Below are 21,281 nucleotides of genomic sequence, written 5' to 3' on the forward strand. Positions count from 1 at the left end.
AATGCAAATAAATTATAAAATTCTTCTATATTACAAAAAATATAGATTAATAGTTAATAACAAAAAAATAAATAGGTTTTCAAGTTTTTGACTTTTTGGCGATAGGACTAATAACATATAATTATATATTATTGCAAAATATTAAGTGAGGCTAATATACCTAAGTTAAGAGTGTACGTATGGTAATTCTTAACGAGTTAACAATTTATTCGATAAGGAAATTGAATAATCCGCCCCCACACCAATAAACCGTTAATTATAAAATTCTAATTCATTCACTAACCGTTTATTCGATAGCCCAATATCAATAAGCCAATAAACCAATTTTACGATTGGCTTTTCGGTTACGGTTCAATTTTGAATACCCTATCTAACACCCACTAATTCATTTAGAATAATCTATATATTTGAGAATGTTAAGTCAAAACCTATTAATTAACCCAAGTTTAGAAATTGATTAGCTAGTTTAATGCAAAAATCCGGTTTTATCTAAAATAGTAGTAGTTGTTTCTTTAAATATATGATTTTAAGTTCTACATTAAAGGAGAGTCAGTAAATTAATTAAGTTGTAATTATTTCCTTATAAACTACCTTCAAATATCCATTTTCAAATCAATTATTTTTCTTTAGCCATAATAAGTTTTAATCTCTCGGGCAGGTGTGAATTTTAAAAGTGCCTAATACCCTTTATAAAAATATCACATGAACTCTTTTCTAGACTTTGATTTATTTTTATTTTTAAAAAAAAAGGTGTTTCTTTAAATTGCCTTAGAAACGGTTATTTAATTTACTTAAGAAATTAAGTAATGATTCTTTTATTTTGGAATAAGGGACTGAAAAATATCCAATTTTGGTCGGATTTATTGTTGCGATACTAAATTTTCATAAGGACCTATTACCTCCCTTGACTATTTAATACTGTATTTTTTACCCCCTGAACTATTTAATAGTGTATTTTAAAGGTATATATGTGCCCACGTGGACACATTACTATTTATAATTTTGCATTATTTTTTATGTCCACGTGGGCAAATATATATGTTTAAAATACGGTATTAAGTAGTCTAGGGAGGTAATAGGTCCTCATGAAAGTTTAGTATCGCAACAGCAAATCCAACCAAAATTGGGGTATTTTTCAGACCCTTATCCCTTTTATTTTCAAAATAAATTGGTCAAGTTATGAAAGTTTCGATTAAATTTAAAATAAGCTGTAACTTTTATATATAAAATAAAAAAGGCAAAAGTACTCATTACCCCCCTGAACTTGAAGCTTTTTATACGGTGTACACCTAAACTAAATTTCATTTTAATTACCCCGAACTTGTTTATTCCTCCGTCGTGTACACCTTTTTCGTCCACCTGCTCCTATTGTGACTACACGCGCGCGACAGCTGGCAAAAATGGTGATGTGGATTTCCACCTGGATAAATAATAGCCATCTAGATAAATTAATATTGCAAAACATAAATTCATTAAATTTAAAATTCATTGTTTAAAAGTTATTTTTGAATAAGGGATGATTTCACAGAACTCTTTCTGGATTTGGATTTTTCTAGACGTGAAGTTGGTCGATTAAATTTTAAATTTGTCTGAAATTCTTACCAAGTAAATGTTAATCTTTGTTTCCTTTACTCTTCATTTACATTTTGCCATATTTTTCGTTTAAAATATGCCAAATATTAAAATTCATCGATTAAAAGTTATTTTTGAGTAAGGGCTGATTTCGCGGAACTCCTTGAATTTCAAATTTGTCTGAAATTCTTACCAAGTAAGTGTTAATCTTTGTTTCCTTTACTTTTCATTTACATTTTGCCCTATTTCTCGTTAAAAATATGCCAAATATTAAAGAAAAATGGAAATTTTATGTTTTTTTACCGTTGTAGCTTTGTGATGTGGCAAAAAATTACTTCCTCACGCGCCTAGTAGAGTGTGTTGTCAATTTCTACGCCAGGTGGACAAAAAAGGTGTACGCGACGGAGGAATAAACAAGTTCGGGGGGTAATTAAAATGAAATTTAGTTAAGGTGTACACCGTATAAAAAGCTTCAAGTTCAGGGGGGTAATGAGTACTTTTGCCAATAAAAAATTGAGTGGTTTTTTAAGTGAATATAAAAATTGGAGTGATCATTTAAATTATATATATTAATGTATGAGAGTTGAAATATTTTAGTTTTTGATAAATATCACTCAAAAAAAAAATCCTTTATATGTAAAGAAATTCAAATCTATTTTTGTCTTGACCTGCTAATGTTTTGAATCACTCTATCCTATCTTGCTCCGTTAGCATATTTCGTAAATACTATTCCGCCTCATTTTAGGTATGTTATATTTATTTTTTATTTTGAAGATATTTTTTTTCAAAAATACCTTTTTGATAAGTTTGGATGGGTATTGATCAGCATATTTATTAGCTCAATTCATTGAATATTGGGTTGCTATGTAGCCTAAATTTTTGGACTAATTAATGAGAAATCTTGTCAAAATAATACTAATGATTTAACCCTATCCTGCTCTATTAGCATTTTTCGTAAAATCTATCCTGCCCCATTTCATGTATGTTATATTTATTTTTCACTTTGAAGATGAATTTTTTTCAAAAATACCTTTCTGATAAATTTGGATGGGTAATTGACCTACACATTTATTAGTTCAATTCATTGAATATTGGGTTGATATGTGGTCCAAATTTTTGGACTAATGAGGAATCTTGTCAAAATAATTTTAAAAGACTATTTTTTTTTTATTTTGACATGTTATGTATAGTCATAATAAAGAAAAATAATAATTTTATAGGTACTAAATTTTTTTAAAAGAGCAAATAAAATCATTAAAACTTAGTAAATATTGACGAACTAGATTATGACTCATTACTTGATCTGTTTTAACTCAAACAAATCTGGATTCAATTGGGTCTTGACCCACCCAAACTTAACCTAATCCGCCTAATTGTCTCCCCTAATCGAAACATTATGTTATTGTAGAGAGATTTGATATCTCATGAGCAACATTCTTGACTCATATGATAGCAAGTTTGAGGCACAACTATTTTCAGACTAATGTCTATTTACTGTACTTTGTATTGATTTTATTTATTAGGCCAGGCCACTTTTGGGCCTGGTCTTGTACATTAATCATTTTGCATTTTAGTATAAGGTCAACCTCATGTCCATTAAACATAGGATTTTATAGACTATCAAAAAATAAATTGATATGAATTATTTATATCAATAAATAGTACTCCCTCTGCCCTATTTATTTGTCCACTTTTGAATTGACGCACATATTAAGAAAACAATTAATGACATAGTGAGTTTACCATTTTACCCCTATTAATTATGAAGTGGATGAAAAGTTCTACATTTTTCAAAGTAATTAGTCATTTAATTGAGGATATAATATGTAAAAAAAAATTGTCATTTCTTGATTTGTCAAAATGCACAATTGATTTGTACACCAAAATATTATTGAATTATTATTTCTCAGCTATGACTAGAAGAGAGGTTTAAAAAAAACCCCCGTTTGAAAGTAAGGGGAACTGTAGACATTCTAGCACCTGTTCAAGATATACCCATTCAACAGAATCATAAGTTTTCCTCATAGCAACCTTAATCATACACCTTGGGGAGATCCTTTTCCTGCCATATCTTTTGACGAGTTCATGGCTAAAAATAATGTTATCATTTATCAACCTACCGGGAACAAAAACAGATTGATTTCTATCGACTATACTAACCATCACCTGTTGTAATCTGCTTGTTAAGATCTTTGATATTATCTTGTATAGTAGGGTGCAACATGATATAGGTCTATATTGTGTGATCCTTTCTGGGTTTGGGATTTTTGGGAACAATGTAACTGTAGTGCAGTTGATGGCCTTATACATGGTTTGTCTTCTCCTACTATGGGTCATGCCTTTTTAAAAAATACTGCATTGAATCCATTACATCGTGGTGCTTTCATATCATTTATCCCCTTCAAAGCCTCTACTACCTCACTTTTGGTCACTGATTTTATGAGTAGCATTTGTTGTTTCCTATTCAAAACAGGTCCGTCCTTCATTACTAGAGGATTGACCATTGGTAATTGTTCAGCACATGATCTCATGATCCCAAGAGATTTTTATAGTAGCTAAGCACTTCATCTTCAATTTTGTGGGATGAGTTACCACCACTCCATCTGCATTTGTTAGCATACTTGCTCTATTATGTGTTGACCTCTGTTTCAAGTTGGCAAAAAAGTATGTTGTATTTGAATCCCCTAACTTCAACCACTATACTTTTGACTTTTGCCTGATTATACTTTCCTCCACATTTAACCATTTCTAAAGTGTCTCTTTTGCATGATTTCCAGCTTCAGTTTTCTCTCGGGATTCCCATGTCCTGTTGTAATAGTTTCAATTGGTGTCTGCACTTGTGTATTTTGTCCTCAATTCCACCAAATTCCTTTACATTGAGTTTATTCATTGCCTGCTTAACATTCTTCTGATTTCTCCAGATACTTGCCATCTTACATCTTCCCAAGTTCCTAGACCACACTTCATCCACAACTTTAAGAAATTTTTCATTACTTATTGTCAGAAGATGCACGTGTGGCGCACGAGATGCACGTATGGCACACGAGATGTACGTGCACGTGATAGCAAGTTTGAGGCACAACTATTTTCAGAGTCCTTGGATAGGTGACAGCCATATTCACAATTATACAAACCTTGTCGCAATTTTTTCTCTAGGACTAATTAATTCTTGATTAATTGCAAGTTTTCAAAGTATTTCGTGTAATATTTTCTAGATATTGTGAAAAAGTTTCAAATAATACTGCAGCTTTTGCTAAAATCTTATACTCTTTTATAACTTTGTTTGATATCTTTCTTGTTAACTCTTTTTAAGTTTGAGTAGCAATTTTATTCTTCCAACTTTTTGTAAGAACCTCTCTAAACAATTTAACAGATAATTCATGTGATAAATGTCACATAAAGTGATGATGGGTAAGTAAATGTAGTCCATAATGTGTTTGAGAAAATGACATTTTTTGTATGATTGAATCCATAATAGCAATGACAAGCAAAAACCTAAAAAGAGTAAATTAGTTGGTAAAAGCAAAGGCTATATGTCCCAAAAAGTGATTTGTTTTTAGAAAGGTTGAGTGTAGCATTAATAAGGAGACAATAAAGGCAACCATTATGAACTTATCTACTATTCTTATTTTTATTTTATTTTTTTGATTTAGTACAATGTTCATTGCATTTTGAAGTTTTATTGGGATTTGAATATCATTAGATTTTGGAAATCTTTGATGCAATACGGACCTACAAAAAAGTTTTGAAATACTCTAGTTGATACTATTCGAAGTTGAGTAGAAAAAAAAGTATTTGAACAAAAATACAAATGACTTTAATTTCATGAGTAAGAATATGAAAGAACTTAGAAAAACTTCTAAGAACAAAGATCAGCCTGATAATATCTGTTGATGGTGTGAAACAACTTTCTACTATCGAATTCCAAAAACCACGAGAGGCTCTCCACATTTCCTTGATCCGTCTCAGGACGAAATGGAAACTTGATACGAGTGAAAGTGCGATGTGTATGGAGACTCGAGATCATAAATAAACTTGATGTAATAACTCAGATTCATTTGCAATACATGTTCTTACTAAACTAGACACATATCAGTTATAAGAAGTATGATCCTAAAAGTGACTTTATATCTTTTCAAACTTCAAATTCTATATTTTTAAGTTTGAAGTTGAATTGATGGGGTCAAAAATTGAACAAGTGAGGTCATTAATTAGAAATTCATAAATTAAGAAGGCAAGACAAAGAAGTATACTCTAATAAATTGATAGAATAGGTTGGTAATTAAAATACAGTATTTAGTAGATACAATATAATCTTAAATTTGGTTAACCTTTTAGTTACATCTGAAATATTTGCTAATGATAGTGTTATCCCCGATATAAAGGATGACAATCAAATCGCATTACCTTTTTGTCCCTTCCTAATTAACCTATCCTTACTCTTAAGCAGTGAAAATATTAGCACTTTATATTATATTTTACAGTACTTAATTTTTTAAATATTTGTTTTTTTGGATTTTTGTTCATTTGTAAATTTTTGGGGCCCAGGGGCAAGAAAACCCGGAGTTGTGCCGTCCACTATCCATGTTTTGGATATCTCATTTGACAAATTACTAGCTTCTCTAATTCATTATTTTAATGTAAAAAATATATATATCACTTTAAAAAAAAAAAAAAAAAAAGAGAGAAGTCGCTCCTTCAGTACTTACCAGATAATATGCAAAGATGGAATACTGTTTTTGTTTTAAATAACCTCTCTAACTCGAAACTAGTCTTTCTAATAAGATCTACGTATACTTTATCCTTGCAGTCGTTGACCTCAAAGATTGTACTGAATATATTGTCGTTAGAATATTGTTTTTTTGTTCATGTTACCTTACCTATGTTTGGATCGAGCTGAAGATGATAAATGAAGCAAAGTTTAAAAAAGATAGGTGAGATAATAATAATAATAATAATAATAATAATAATAATAATAATAATAATAATAAGCTCAAATTGTTTGGGATTATTTATTCTTTAATAAATACTAAAATAACTAGGCAATTCTTTTGTATTTATGGTTTATATATATACGGTAACTTTTGAAATAAAAGATTTTGAGAAATTGATAAAGTTGATCCATTAGATTTGGGGGTATGTTTAGATTAGTCCTTTAGAATAGCTCTTAGCAGTTTTTGGTCCTTGAAATTTACTAAAATTCAACACTTATGGTCCACATCAAATATTAAGAAGTTTTGTCTATTAGATTTAACTGGAATCGTGAAAGAATTCTTTCTAAGGGGATCTCACATATGGGTGTTGCGGTTTATGCAATTTCTGTTATTTTTGGACTATTTTTAATGTCTAATAGAGGATGCAATTTCTTGCTATCGTTTGCCGTTTGTCTATTTGACCATATTTTCCTGACATTTCTTGTTAAAAAAAATTGTTTCACAATTCATATTAAATGAAATAATTAGAGTTTGTTAAATATTTGTGCTACCAAAAATGCTCACCTTCGAAAACTTAAAAAGACCAAAAACTATTCATTACATTTAAGGCACTGTATTTTAATTTAATCCTCTCCAAATATAATTAAGGAAACACTACTTTTCTCATTTTCATATCTCTTGGTTATTCATATTATGAATATAACCATTTCACATGACATTATAGAACAATAATAGTAACAATATACTGAGCGAAACTTTATAACTTATAAGTGAGATTTGGAGATTGAAGGATAGACTACACACAAATCTTACTCTTGCTTCATGAAATTAAGAAAAGTTAATATACTCTTATTAAAATAATTGTCTCTTTTTAAGAATGACAATTATAATTCAAGTTAATCTTTGCATGCATGCACTGTAACATGTCAGAGTTAAGCGTGTGAGTTACTTGGATCCATAATACAATGTATTTAGTTTTTTTTTTTCCAAAGTTGTATACATAATCAGGGGCGGACCCACGTTGGTTCCAGGGGTTCACCCGAACCCCCTCGGCAAAAAATTACACTGTATATATAAGGTAATTTTCTGTATTTACGTGGATATATATATATATGTTGAACCCCCTCAATGACAAGGAGAAAGAGATAGCCTAGTGGCAGGTTCCTTGAAAATTAAGTCTCATGTTGAGGGTTCGAATCAGTGGCGGATCTATGAAGGACCTTGGGGGTGCCACGCCACCCCCGAACTTCGACGGAAACTCTATATATACATAGATATATATACATAATATTTATATAAATATAAAGCGTGCCACTCACAGAACAAAATTGGCTTGTGGTGCCATGGTAGGAGGGCAACTTTAGAAGGTTGAGGTTGCGGGTTCGAATCCCATTTGAACCTATTTTTTTGAAAAATTGATGCTGACGTTTTTAAGTAAAAAACCAACTTGCAAGGAATTCGTGATTTGGCGAAGGCATTGGTTGAAGCAAATCTTGCGAAGACTTATTCACTTGTTTATTTACTTGTAAAGTTGACTTTGATTTTACCTGTTGCTACGGCAACTGTGGAGAGAGCATTTTCGTCAATGAAGCACATAAAAAATGAAGTGCGGAATAGTATTGGTAATCAATATTTAAATGATTATCTAGTGTGTTACATAGAGCGTGATGTGTTTATAATTGTTAGTAATGATGTCATTATCGATCATTTTCAGGATATGAAAACTCGTCGAGGACAATTGTAAATGAATGTCGAATATTTATAATATTAGTAAATAGTAATATTATTGAAAGTTTTACATTTGTTAACTTCATGCTTTTAGTGTGGAGTGTGGATTTGTAATATCTTATTATTTATATTTTATTGATTGCTTTATGATATATATCGAAAAGACGAATAATTTAATCAAATATAAAATTAATTTAATCGATAAGTTTATTTGGCACCCACGAACTCTAAATCTTGGATCCGCCACTGGTTCGAATCCTTGCATTAGCGTTTTATTTTTTTCTTTTTCAGTTTCAGTTTTTTTTAGTTTTTTATTTTATAGAACATGCTAAAAGTGTGGTTTTAAACCCAAAAAAATTCAAGGGTCTGCCACTAAAACTAAATACTTCTACTTTCTTGAAATATTATTTTGTTAGCTTATATATACACGCTTATACTTTTATTTTTCGAACCCCCTGAACGAGAATCCTGGGTCCGCCACCGTACATAATACAATATTGTCGAATGATACTCTTTGCATTGCTTGTATTAAGCTCTATCCACTTGTTAGGTTTCGATTTCGACAAAACAGATTCGATTTAATTAGAACTTCACTTAATTCAACTCGAGCTTGGTCGACCCAACTCAATCAAATATTGCACACTTGACATACAAGAAAGTGAAAACGCACCTTGTGAGAAAGGCCACCACCCACGTAACATAAGTTACTTGATATTCCATTTTAATTTTTTTGTCCTGCTTTTTCTTTTTTCAAAAGAATGTTCTTTTTTGATAACTTGAGTATTTTAACTTTTCAATTGACATATTTAATATTATATGATTAAAAAATATTTTGATATATTTTATATATTTTTAGCTTATGATGGTAAGATTTAAGAAAAAAAATTATTTTTTGAGAGAAATATTTAAAGCACCCCCTGAATTTGGTGTAAATTATTAGTTTCATCCTCAAACTATTGACAGCCTTGAAAATAGTCCTCTACTTGACTAGCTAAATTTAGATACACCCTTAATTAGTCGTATGACATAGTAAGTGATCTTAACTTCTTGTAGGAACACGTAACTCTTAATAAAAAGCCGAAAAAGTATTGAAACTCTTGTATGTATATAAGTTCAGTTATAGTCAATGAAATGAGTTTTTTTAAGGCTATCAATAATTTCGGAATCAAACTAATAATTCACACCAAATTTAAAAATGTTTTCAATACTTCTCTATTATTTTTTAAAAAAAAACACACAATTGGAGTACTTATGAGTAGTTAGTATACTTCTTGTATATATGTATGTATAATGTATATGATGTGAATAGATGTTAGAAGTGTCACATCAAAACAGCTGGCTTTGAACTCCGTAGTTTGTGGGGGTTGTGTTTGGGACTACGTATTTGTGTGCCCCAAGGCCCCGCAGCCACCACCTGAGACCCTACCCACCATCTTCTTATTTTTTTAAAAAAATTGTTTATTCAAAATAATTCATTGCGTTTGAATTCGATTAATTCAAATTCATATTACACATTATAATAATTATTATCAAAACATTTTGTACGTCTCGATTGTATCATTTCTTTCACGATCCTTTTTATTGTTATTACTATATCAATGTATTATATAGTAAATGCTTCATTATATCAATGTATTATATAGTAAATGCTTCATTACTTTCTATTAATCATCTACTCAAGCATTATTTTATTTTTCACAAAATAGACAAATTGAGGTCATAGATTCTCATACCACCTAGCCATAAATATTCATGGTTGTTATTGGGTGTATATTCAATGTATAACCAGTGTATAAATATTATATACTGATTATATAATAATTAATTATATTTGTGAAAAGTTCGTAAATGATAAAGATTGAGATTATTTATTTTTACAGATTTCTTTTTGTACTATTGCATATTAAAAAATAATTTGAATGATTTCTAAGAATGACTATGAAAATGAGTGATCTTAAAATTACCGACTCATTTACTTCGTGGACAAAACTTCAAAGTTTGGATATGATGTATTTCTTATATGTCTACTTCTTTAATACTAACCTCCGTTGTACCCTTCATACATTCTTTTAGTACACTTTGCCTTTAATTTGGACCCAAACTTCAATATTTTTTGTTTCTTAATATTTGGTTTCACCTGTTTATATTTGCGCACTGTGAGCGCATATATTTTTTTTATTATCGAATCATTTTAAAAAATAATTATAAGTAAGTCACATTAATATACATGAGATTCATAATCCTAAAAATAAGATAATGTACCTAAAATAAGATGTAAAAATAATAAATTGTGTAAAAATTAAATTTCTTTCAACAATGATATAAGCAACTCAAATTCTTATATTAAATATTTTGGAGGAACAACATATTAGAATTATTTATTTTTAGTTATTGATGATTTGTGAGAGTTCAAGTGTACACCTAAATCTAATGTTTTTAACCCTTGTAATTACTTCCTTCATTCCTATGTGTATGTCACCGTTTCAGATTTCAAGTCTCTTAAGAAATTACGTAAGTTTACCATTGTACCATTCATTTAGTGTTCTCTTGAAGTCAAATTTAAAATAAATGAACATAAATTCGTTTATTTTGATTAGTTAAATTAGCCGATGAATATGAATTAATCACTTAGCTTTGCTATGTTAGTCAAATTTATACTTTCAAGGTTAATAACTCTCAAGGATAAAATAGAAAGAATAATGTTATTTATGTATTAATTTTGTGAAATGACAAATATTAAGAAACATTTATTTTTAATAAAAATGACATATAAATAGAAAAGGAGGAGTAATATCAAATTCTACAAAAATTGACGTAACCTAATTAACTTGGAGTAAAGGCACTCTGCATCTCGTAAATCCAATTTTACTAGTTAATTAATCCGATAATTATGGAAGTTGTCTTGTGCCAAAGACACCTATTGGTCCATTAATAACCAGATAATTTAATTAGTTAAAATTACTTAATTAGTAAAAATATTATTCGAAAAGTGAGTTTCCTTTATTTGAGGTCCTCGTCAGCTTAGTGGTCCTTCTGCGTTTCTTCTAATCTCTATTTTAAAACATATTTAATAAACAAACAACACTTTTACTCACTCCACCCAAATGAGTTATCGTATTTGATATCTCGAGAGTTAAATTCTAATCAAAATCTTAAAAAATATAGTTTCATCTAATTGACATGGAAAAAGTAATAATTTATATTAGTATTGTTCATATTGAATATCTGAATTTTAATTGTAAAATATTAAATTGTTGACAGACGAAATATGACAACTAATTAATTTAAAACAACGAAAGATTAGTTTTCTAACCTTAACTTTTAGTTGTACAAAAAGACGGTAGAAAAAAAAATGTTTACAAGACATGCATGCACATGCTACATGTGATTACTTCAAGCAAAAAAGATAAACTTAATTATCTTAGCTAATTGCCGGCCGTCCAAACTTAATTAAGAAAGAGTCGAATCATATGCAGACGTACAAAATATTTACAGAATTACATTAATTATTATATATTTATAAGTAAATCTCGTCATACGTAATTAATTGAATTATAAACACCAATTGATAATTTTTAAAATGATTAAATAACATACTATTACCTTTAGTAATATTTAAATAGCCTGACAAGGTAGTTTTAGAAATTTTGACTAAACGTGAGGCATGTATATTCAATTCCAAAGCATAGAGTATAATATATACTTTAATAACTTGAAGGTTTTTTTTCAATTAAGTTTGAAGCTAGAGTACTCTAGTTTTAGCTATGGGTTCGACATGACCCAATACTATTGGTTAAAATTTTATCTTTTTGTTAGAATCTTAATGAATATATAATTTATACATATTTATTCACAATCAAATGATCTGTCTATTCTAAAATTCATAAGTCATAAATTTAAAATTATGGAGCCATAATGTATTTTTCCTTTTCGAATTTATGAAGCGATGGGAAAGAGTTACGAAGTTTTGGTTATCAAATTAGTATACCAAAGATAGCTAGCGTCTCTATATCATATAATTTATTTTTAACTCATTAATTTCTTTTAAAAAAATAAATAAATTATATCCACTCCATCCAACTTAAAAGTCCTATGTTTTCTTTGATTAGGACGATGTTAACTAAGAATAATTAGTTAGTGTCTGCATTTTAGGCCTATGAAAGTTATTGCTCCAATTTAAGTTCTTGTGTCTAATTCTGCTCGGCATTTTGTGCATGAGCAATTTATAGGAAGTTGATTATCGATACACAATAATTGGGACGGGGCCTTTTAATATCATGTAAAGAAATGAATTTAGGGTTTAAATCAAACTTAAAAGTTAACTCATGAGAGGTGGATAGTCCAAGACATTATATTAACCATCGATGTGAGACGAGTCTTCACATATAAAGAAATAGATCTAGCACATAATTCAACCCTTAAAATTAGCTAGCTCATGAAGAATGTTGAACACCACCCATTTCGTTAATCACCGATACGAGACTATTCAATACTTCACCTAGTGTCTAGAATTGAACATCTATAGCATGAATAATTTAAGGAAAAACTACATAAATGAGCCATAAAACCCAAAATAATTACATGTTCATAGTTCAATCGTCCAAAGTAATTCAAAAAATACTCATTCTCTCAAAAAAATTACAGTCCATACCCTCCCTNCCCCCCCCCCCCCCCCCCAACATTCATTAAAACTGAGAATTTTTGCACAATTGATACTAAATCAGTATATATCATCCTTAATGATATCATTAAAGATGATAATTTTGCTATATATATATATACACACTATATTGGTATCATTAAGGTTTCTTGTTCAGAAATTACTCATTAGTCAATGATACTATAAGAGTATATGTATATTGTTGTGGTATCATTGAGGTTTCTTATTTATAAATTACTCATTAGTCAATGATATATATATATATATATATATTGATTTAGTATCAATTAAGCGAAATTAGTTGGGGGTTATATAGTGTAATTATTTAATGGGGTATGAATATAAGGGGGGGTTATATAGTGTAATTATTTAATGGGGTATGAATATAAGGGGTATATGTTAGTAATTATTTAATTTTTTGGGGGTATTTGCTTAATTTCTTTAAATAGGGGTCCATTATTAACAAAATGAACCTCAAGTTTCACAGAAATGAATATGTAGAAACTTTATAGATAGTGTACATCGATCAAAGAGCAATATGTACATCAAAACACTCTTAATCATGGAACTGAGTCATTTTATATACTAACAAATTTCTCTAAATAGTGCAAGTAACTATTAAGAAAAAGAGAGATGTTAATTTCTCTAAATCCTTTTATGATTTAATTTAAGCTATTATATATAATATATAATGTTAAGTGGATGTGGTGTTCATCATTTCAATATACATTTCTAAAAGTTAATTAACAAGTGATGAATGCGATCCTAACTGTCATAACCATGTTTAGCACTAATCAATAATGGCTTAATTAATAAAACCATTAGTTAATGATCAAAAAGCATTTCTTTTATAAAAGGAAATTAAGGAAAGAAATAAAGCTAGTTTTGGAATGATTCAACAAAAATTTCCACGTGTCAAGCTGTAGATGACGTGGATATTTGCTGAGTCAGCAAGAATCACATGGGTGAGAGGTAGAAAAACTATGCTTCTCAAAGCCATGTGGACAAAGTTGAAACTACAAGACAGAGGAGACTTGGATGTGTCTTAGTTGTACATTTGCATTAAATTAAACAAAATATATTTAAATAAAATTATATTTATCACACACCATGTCCATCCAACTAATTCTATTCATTATTGTTATTGTTTTTCTTTTATTGCCACTGGGGAGGAGCCAGATAAGTCTAAGGGGTTCATCCAAATTGCATTATTTATATATGATTGAAATTATTTTTTATGTATATGTAAAAGATGTTGAATTTTCTTTTCTTCAATTTCTTCGTATATTTACTTTCTTGTATTTTGAACCTTCTTAATGAAAATCTTGACTTCGTTATTAGGTGTGAGATGGGATGGGGGTACATCTAAATAAATGATTGGACTTAGCTCTTTTTTCCCTTTTTTTATTACTTGCCACCATATTTTTATATATTTTAATTTAATTTCTCAAAAATAAAGTCTAAGGTAGATTCATTTAACCCAACCAACCCATTATCAAATTTGAAATACTAGTGAGCACTAGAGCCAAGACAAAATCTAACAGTTCTCACCAATTATCATTTCCCTTTAATCTGATTCACTAAATATAAAATGCTGAAAAGCATAAATATTACTCTATAAATTACTCAATGAAAAGAGAAAAAAATTGTGGTGGAATATGGGCCACTTGTTAAAATCAGAAAATTTTGGAATCATTTTTTAGTACTCCCTCTGTCAAAGGTTGATTAAAATTTTAGCATGTTCATTAGGAAAATATTATATATATAAAATATAGTTTGTTAAATTATTTTTATTTATTTATTTATTGAAAACTAAATATTTTTCTTTATTTCATTTACTTGTTCAATACACTATTTTTTTTATTTTCTGTTTTAACAAATTAAGAGAAAATTTTTATTTTCAACTTTAATCTGATCATTAAGTAGCTATTTCTTAAATTAAATAGAGCTTATTAGTTTAATTTAAAATTTTAAAATATCAATAATAAAAATGACTAAATAAAACAAATACTAAGTTAAATTTTTTTAATGGACGAGCAAAATATAAATTGAACAAACAAAAGAGCACAATGAGAGTATTACTAGAAAATGGATATCGCTAATCACTTTTGATTTCTTTAACAGTAAGAAAAAGATTAAAAGAATATAATCAACTGTGTCTTAATTATTGTTATGGTAACGAAAATATCAAATTGTAAATGTCCGCTCAATATTTCTATGACTTTTTTTAAGAACCACGCGGTAAAGAAAATAGCTCGTAAGTCGCAAGTAGTTTATGCTTATAACTTACTAGAAATTTTTTGCACAATTTCATAAAAAAATATAAATTAAAGAGAAAAGACATAAAGTTACCACTAAAGTTATTCCGCATTTTCATAAAGACACCTTAATTTTGAAAGTATCCTATCACCCCACAAAACTTTTTAATATCTTTGTAAATGGGTCATTTTGACCCATTCCCTCGTCTCGTTTGGGTTGTCGCGCGTGTTGTTCACTCCTGTAATATTCGTTCAACCCGGCCCGACCATATTCTTTTCAAGAAAAGTCTTCTCTTTTCTTTTGTTATTTCTCAACTTTCTCTAAAATCACAAAATATAAAAAAGTCTTCTCATTTTCTCTTGGTGTTGATAATCTCATTGTTGATGTTTCTTGGTGAAGATTCTTGGAAGGACAAGTAATTGAAGGTCTAACAGGTTAGGGATCTACATTATATGATAAAGATCTTTTTTTCGATTAAACCATAAAAAAACATCAAATTAACACTTTCTACTGGAAATTAAAAGATAAAACGAATTCCTACCTTATTGCGCTTGGGGAAGCTGATGAACTCGTCAAAGAGAGAGTACCAACGTTGATCTTGCTTTGGAAAAAAAAAAGAAATCGTAAATTTAGGGTTACCAATGGCTCTTTTGAGTTTAAATTTGGGGAATATGATGTAAATTAATTAAATAATTAATAATAAAGAAATAAAGCGACATGTGTGTGGTAACAACTCAGACGAGGATATGGGTCAAAATGACTCATTTATAAAGATATTAAAAACTTTTGTGAGGTGATATGACACTTTCAAAGTTAAAGTATCTTTATGCAAATACGGGACAACTTCAGTGGTGACTTTATATTTTCTCTAAATTAAACAAACAACATGCAAGTAACTTACTCAGATAACTTGCAAATTACATTTTTTAAAATTGTAATAGCTAAATTAATCCATTTTATATACTAATCTCAAGTGAAATAAAATCTTTCGTTCTCTCTTTAGATTTCTCAGTTATATTTATTATTTCGTTATACATTTAAAATTTTAAATAAAAGAAAAGGCGTAATAATTAACAAATAACTGGTAGAGGGAAAAGTCAGAATGCCAGTTAAAAAGACTAGGTGCCGCAACAAATATTACTTGGGAATAAACTATAGTATATATTTGTATTTTTTATTTTTAAAAAAAGGTAATAAACTATAGTATATATTTGTATTTTATTATTTAAAAAAAAAGGTAATAAACTATAGTATGTATTAAGCTGTGGAACTTTAAAAAGTAGCCCCACAATCATTTCTTAGGAAATTGATCCATTTTCCAGACACGATATTTAATTTTTCTTCTACTTCTTGTTGGATCTGGTTAATTACAAAAATCAACTTGAAATATTAATTTTTTTTTCCAAATTGATTATTAAAAAAAGAAAGCTTATCATTATAAACCTTATATTTTATAAGTTCTAATTTAATAATCACAAGGACCTTCATCTTTAGTTTCACTTTAATTTCTCCATGTCTAAGTGCCTCTCCATATCAAGAAATTTAAATATGTATAGAAAAGAAATAAAGTGATAAAGAAAAATATAAATAATGTTAAAGAATTATAAAGGAGTGTATTGGCTCTCACGTTCCGAACGCCAATTTTAGTTGAAGTTTCATATTTACATATAGATAAATTCAATAAAAACATGCACATAACACATTATAAATTTAATCTATTTTTACTAAAATATTTCTTTTTGAGACTTCGTCATTTTGACTTCTATTTCGTTTACTTGATCAACTAGCAAATTATTGTTTGAAAATAAAGAATAGCACTGTTGAGCAAGCTTTAAAATTTTCAATAAATTTATTGCAAAAACAATAAATTTAAACGAAAATCCGCATGCAAGAACATTTCTATCCTTTTTAAACAAAGAACTCGAAAGACATTGTTATGATATGGTTAAATTTATGAGCAAGAGAAATGATATATATTCTCTTGCAATATAATCATTTTATACTGCAAGCTTTCCAAACAAATCATAGTCTGATTCAACAAACAGTTTATACCGATTTGATGTTATTCGTGACTAATTCAGTATGATAATTTAACTACATTAAATATAACATAAAATTATATCGATCTATTATGATTTATATGTTACAGTTCACAAATTTTGAATTTTTGACTCCTCTTGCTCAATTTAATCCAAAATAAAAGAAATATTTCTGTACAAATTTCAGTTTAAATAGCATCACAAAAGTATTTTTGTATGCAAATTTACCCAAAAATCGGGCGATTGGTGGTGGGGCCCGATCCACAAACACGTCATCCATCAAAATCCATTTCTCGTTGGGAACGCCTTATAATTCGCGTTCCTGATAACCAGGAGTACACGCTCCCTGTTCTAAATTAGTCATCATATTTTATTTTTGAGTTTTAAGAATTAAATTATGATTGAGATATTAATTTTTTTTAATCATATGAACGTAGAAAGATTTCAATTGATACTATTTTTCATACGATTTTGAAGGTATAAATTTTAATTTTAAAATATTATATTTATAATTTTAACAAATCAAACATAAAAATTCAATATTTTCCTCCCTACCAAACACACTTAGAAAATATCCTTTTAATGCTATCAGCCTATTACTATTATTGTGTATTTGTGTGTTAGCAAACCTTCCACATAATGTCTTTAACATATTTTAGAGATTTAAATTGCAACGTGGTAAGAATTAGTTCAATTTCACATTTTATTAATTATTTGACCCAATATATCTTTTTCGTCGTGCAATTTTTTCTTTTTTATAGAAAACCTTGCACACTTTTTTCTTGAAAGTTTCATAAGAGGGAATTTTCTGAAAAACTTTTTGGGTTCAGGACAAAAGTTCTAACAACTTCTCAACAAAAATTTCACAAAAAAGAAAACTAAAGAGCTAGAGTGCTGTTGAAATTAGTTGATACACAAATATAATATACAAATATAAATTTTAGTCACCAGTAACTTGAAACTCATTCAAAGTTTACAAGAATTTTCCATTTGTAGACTACAAGAAAATAGTTAACTTGACATTATATTATTTTCCATTAATTGAGTCTTAACCTAATTGGAAGGAGGAAAAAAGATGTAGAAAGGGTACGCATTGTACATATTATCCCTAATAAGACACTATAAATATGCATTATGATTAGGGTGTACATGACCGGATTGGTTCGGGTTTTTCAAATATCAAATCAAATCATTTGTGTAAAAAATTTAAATTTATAAACCAAACCAAACTAATAAAATTCAGATTTTTTCGAGTTTTTCAACCTCGGGTTGGTTCGGATTTTCAAATACCAAACCAAACCATTGTGTCGAATTTTTAAATTTATAAATCAAACCAAACTAATAAACCTCGGTTTTTTTTCCAGATTTTTGGATTTTTTCGGTAAAGTTTGCATACAAACATATAATTAACTTGTGCTCCAAATATTTCTTTAGTCCAACCAAAATACAATTATCTAAGGTGTTTCTTAAAAAAATAACACAAAATATGAGATGAGTACTGATGACACAAAAATATTCAATAAAAAATAATAATGAAATCATCATATAAAATAAATAATGCAAAGTCATAATGAAAATGATCATAATTTAAAAGTACTAAATCATGCTAAAATAAGTTTAATAAGTATTAGTTACATTACTAAACATTTAAGGAAAATTAAAATTAGATTATGTATTTTAATTGTCTAAACCAATGTAAAACTAAAGAACAAATATTCAATATTATTGTCATTCTTAGTGTTGAATTGATTTCCTTTTTGCATTAGTATTAATTTGATTTTGATTTAAGTTTTATTATAATTATCAACATCTATGAACTATAATCTTTATTGTACCATTCTGAATTCTAAGTTTTAAACTTGAAATAATATATTAAAAGATAAAAATTATGAAATAGTATAAGAAATATTTTAAAATTATATCAAAGTAAATATTTTTATGTATAAAATAAAATTTTAAAATTACATATATAATGTCGGGTTGGAATTTTTTTAGTTAAAACCAAACCAACCCAAATATAGTCGGGTTTTTTTTCCAATACCAAACCAAGTCAAACTAAACCACTAGTCGAATTTTTTTTCCGATTAGACTCGATTTGCAGTTTGGTTCGATTTTGTACGCCCCTAATTATGATTCATATCATGCACATCTTATTATATCCTATTAAGACTAAAAAATTTGTCTAACATACCATGTATGATATTTCAAGTACTCTATGTAAGGGTGAAATAAGTTCAACTAGTCATAAAATTCAAAAGAAATTGTTGGATCTTTTGTAAAATATAAGTAATATAGATCAATGATATATATATCGAGAGTAAACGTGGAGATCATGTTATTTAAATGTCTTCAAGTGTGTATCACAATGATAAATTAGTAATGATAACTCTATTTATAAATTGATAAATCAATTACTATATTAAATACCGAAATTAATAGATACAATGTACATATATAGGTAATAGGTGTGATATTAAAAACGTTGTCGGGAGTGATTCACAAGGTGAGGCTAGCAAAGTGTTTACTCAAGGCATCCAAAGTTTTTTAATAGTGATTTTAATTTCACTTTAAACAATATTGAAAATTATAAAAAAAAATATATAATTTAAATTAGATAAAAAAAGAAAGTAGGATTATCTATTTTTTGTCAAAAATATTTTAGAACTTTGAATTAAATAACTCAAATCTTTATGTTAATAAGTAAAAAAATTTACAAAAACATCTAAGTTAATGTATTGGAAGCAAATGACTATTTTCTTATTAACTGTAATTATTTCTTACTCTTATAAATAATAATATTATTATGTGAGGTTAAACACTTAAATGACTTTCAAGAATACTACACTAAAAACAAGTAGAATCTAAGAATAAAAAGACAACTCTAAGTTTATATTATCTTTGTGTATATATTTAATATTTTTTATCGTAATTTGACTTTAAACCACTAATTTTATTAATTAATTTGAAAATGACGAAATAATCATTTTTTTAATGAATTCGACAGTATCAAATGATGACTTAATTCTAAACAATGATGATAATGAAGATGATAGAGTGACGGATGAAATGACATGGAAAAGAAGAAGTGAACAAGAAAACAAAAGTCTAAAAAAGGAAAATAGAGTAAAAATTCACCTTGAAAATTGTTGGGTTTAGCAAGGTGTGAATGGNACTAACCTGAATACAGGAGATAACAAAAATTGAGTTGTCGATCAAGAAGATTGAACAGGATTGTTTCTCTAACTTTTTGTTTTACAACAATTGCATATATACAATGTAATTATACCAGCAACTGCATAGTGTTTTACGCGAAGAGCGAATGAAGTTTATTTTTAGCATGATTTTTTAAATTATTTATTTAAGTATAATAATGAAACGCAATGTTAAATTGGACATAGTTCCAACAAATTAAAAAAATAAGTAAAATAGAAGTAAATAATAAAGATATTTTTATGTTAATAAAAGAAGTAAATACAATTCTAATCCAATTTTTCATTTGTTTAAAAAGAAATTAATTCAGTATTGTTTGATTTTTATCATACTCGTCTTGCTTATTATCGACTAAGGAAAGGTAAATTAAAAGAATCAAATTCGATATCATTATAATGTTTTTTTTTCACCTTATAAAATGAAAATTTAATTTACTTGATGAATTTATAGAAGATGGAATTGTGGCAACACCCAAAGTAGAAGGTGTTTGGTTGTAAATTGATACTAATCATTGGACAACGCATATACTATAAACAAGTCAAACAACAGATAGATAGAGAGAGAACTGACTAAAAAATATAGATATAGATAGCGTGAAATACACGCGCGTTGAAAGTGCGTGACCTCGTAAAAGGCGGGGAGCAACTCGTCGTCTCCAATTTAAAAAAACAAAAAACAGAGTGATCCCCTTCTGTCTAATTGACACCACAAAATAGTAACAAAAATTACTACTACAACTATATTATACTCTCTCACTACCAGCTAAATCATTTCTTCTTAAACAATTACAAAACAAGAGAGAGAAACAAACTTTTTTTTAGAGAGAGAAAACAGAGTTCTTGAAGTTTTTTTTTGGCTAAAAGAGTACTATGAATGTAA

The 21,281-nt window shown here is 28.2% G+C and overlaps 1 protein-coding gene across 1 annotated transcript in view; it reads left to right on the forward strand.

Annotated features, from left to right (window-relative positions):
* LOC125878495 (delta-aminolevulinic acid dehydratase, chloroplastic) overlaps positions 1 to 21,281 on the forward strand; it is a 385,024-nt gene that overhangs the window by 220,822 nt on the left and 142,921 nt on the right. The window lies entirely within an intron of this gene.

The sequence above is a fragment of the Solanum stenotomum genome, chromosome 10, assembly GCF_019186545.1.
Source record: "Solanum stenotomum isolate F172 chromosome 10, ASM1918654v1, whole genome shotgun sequence".
NCBI classification, from domain to species: Eukaryota; Viridiplantae; Streptophyta; class Magnoliopsida; order Solanales; family Solanaceae; genus Solanum; species Solanum stenotomum.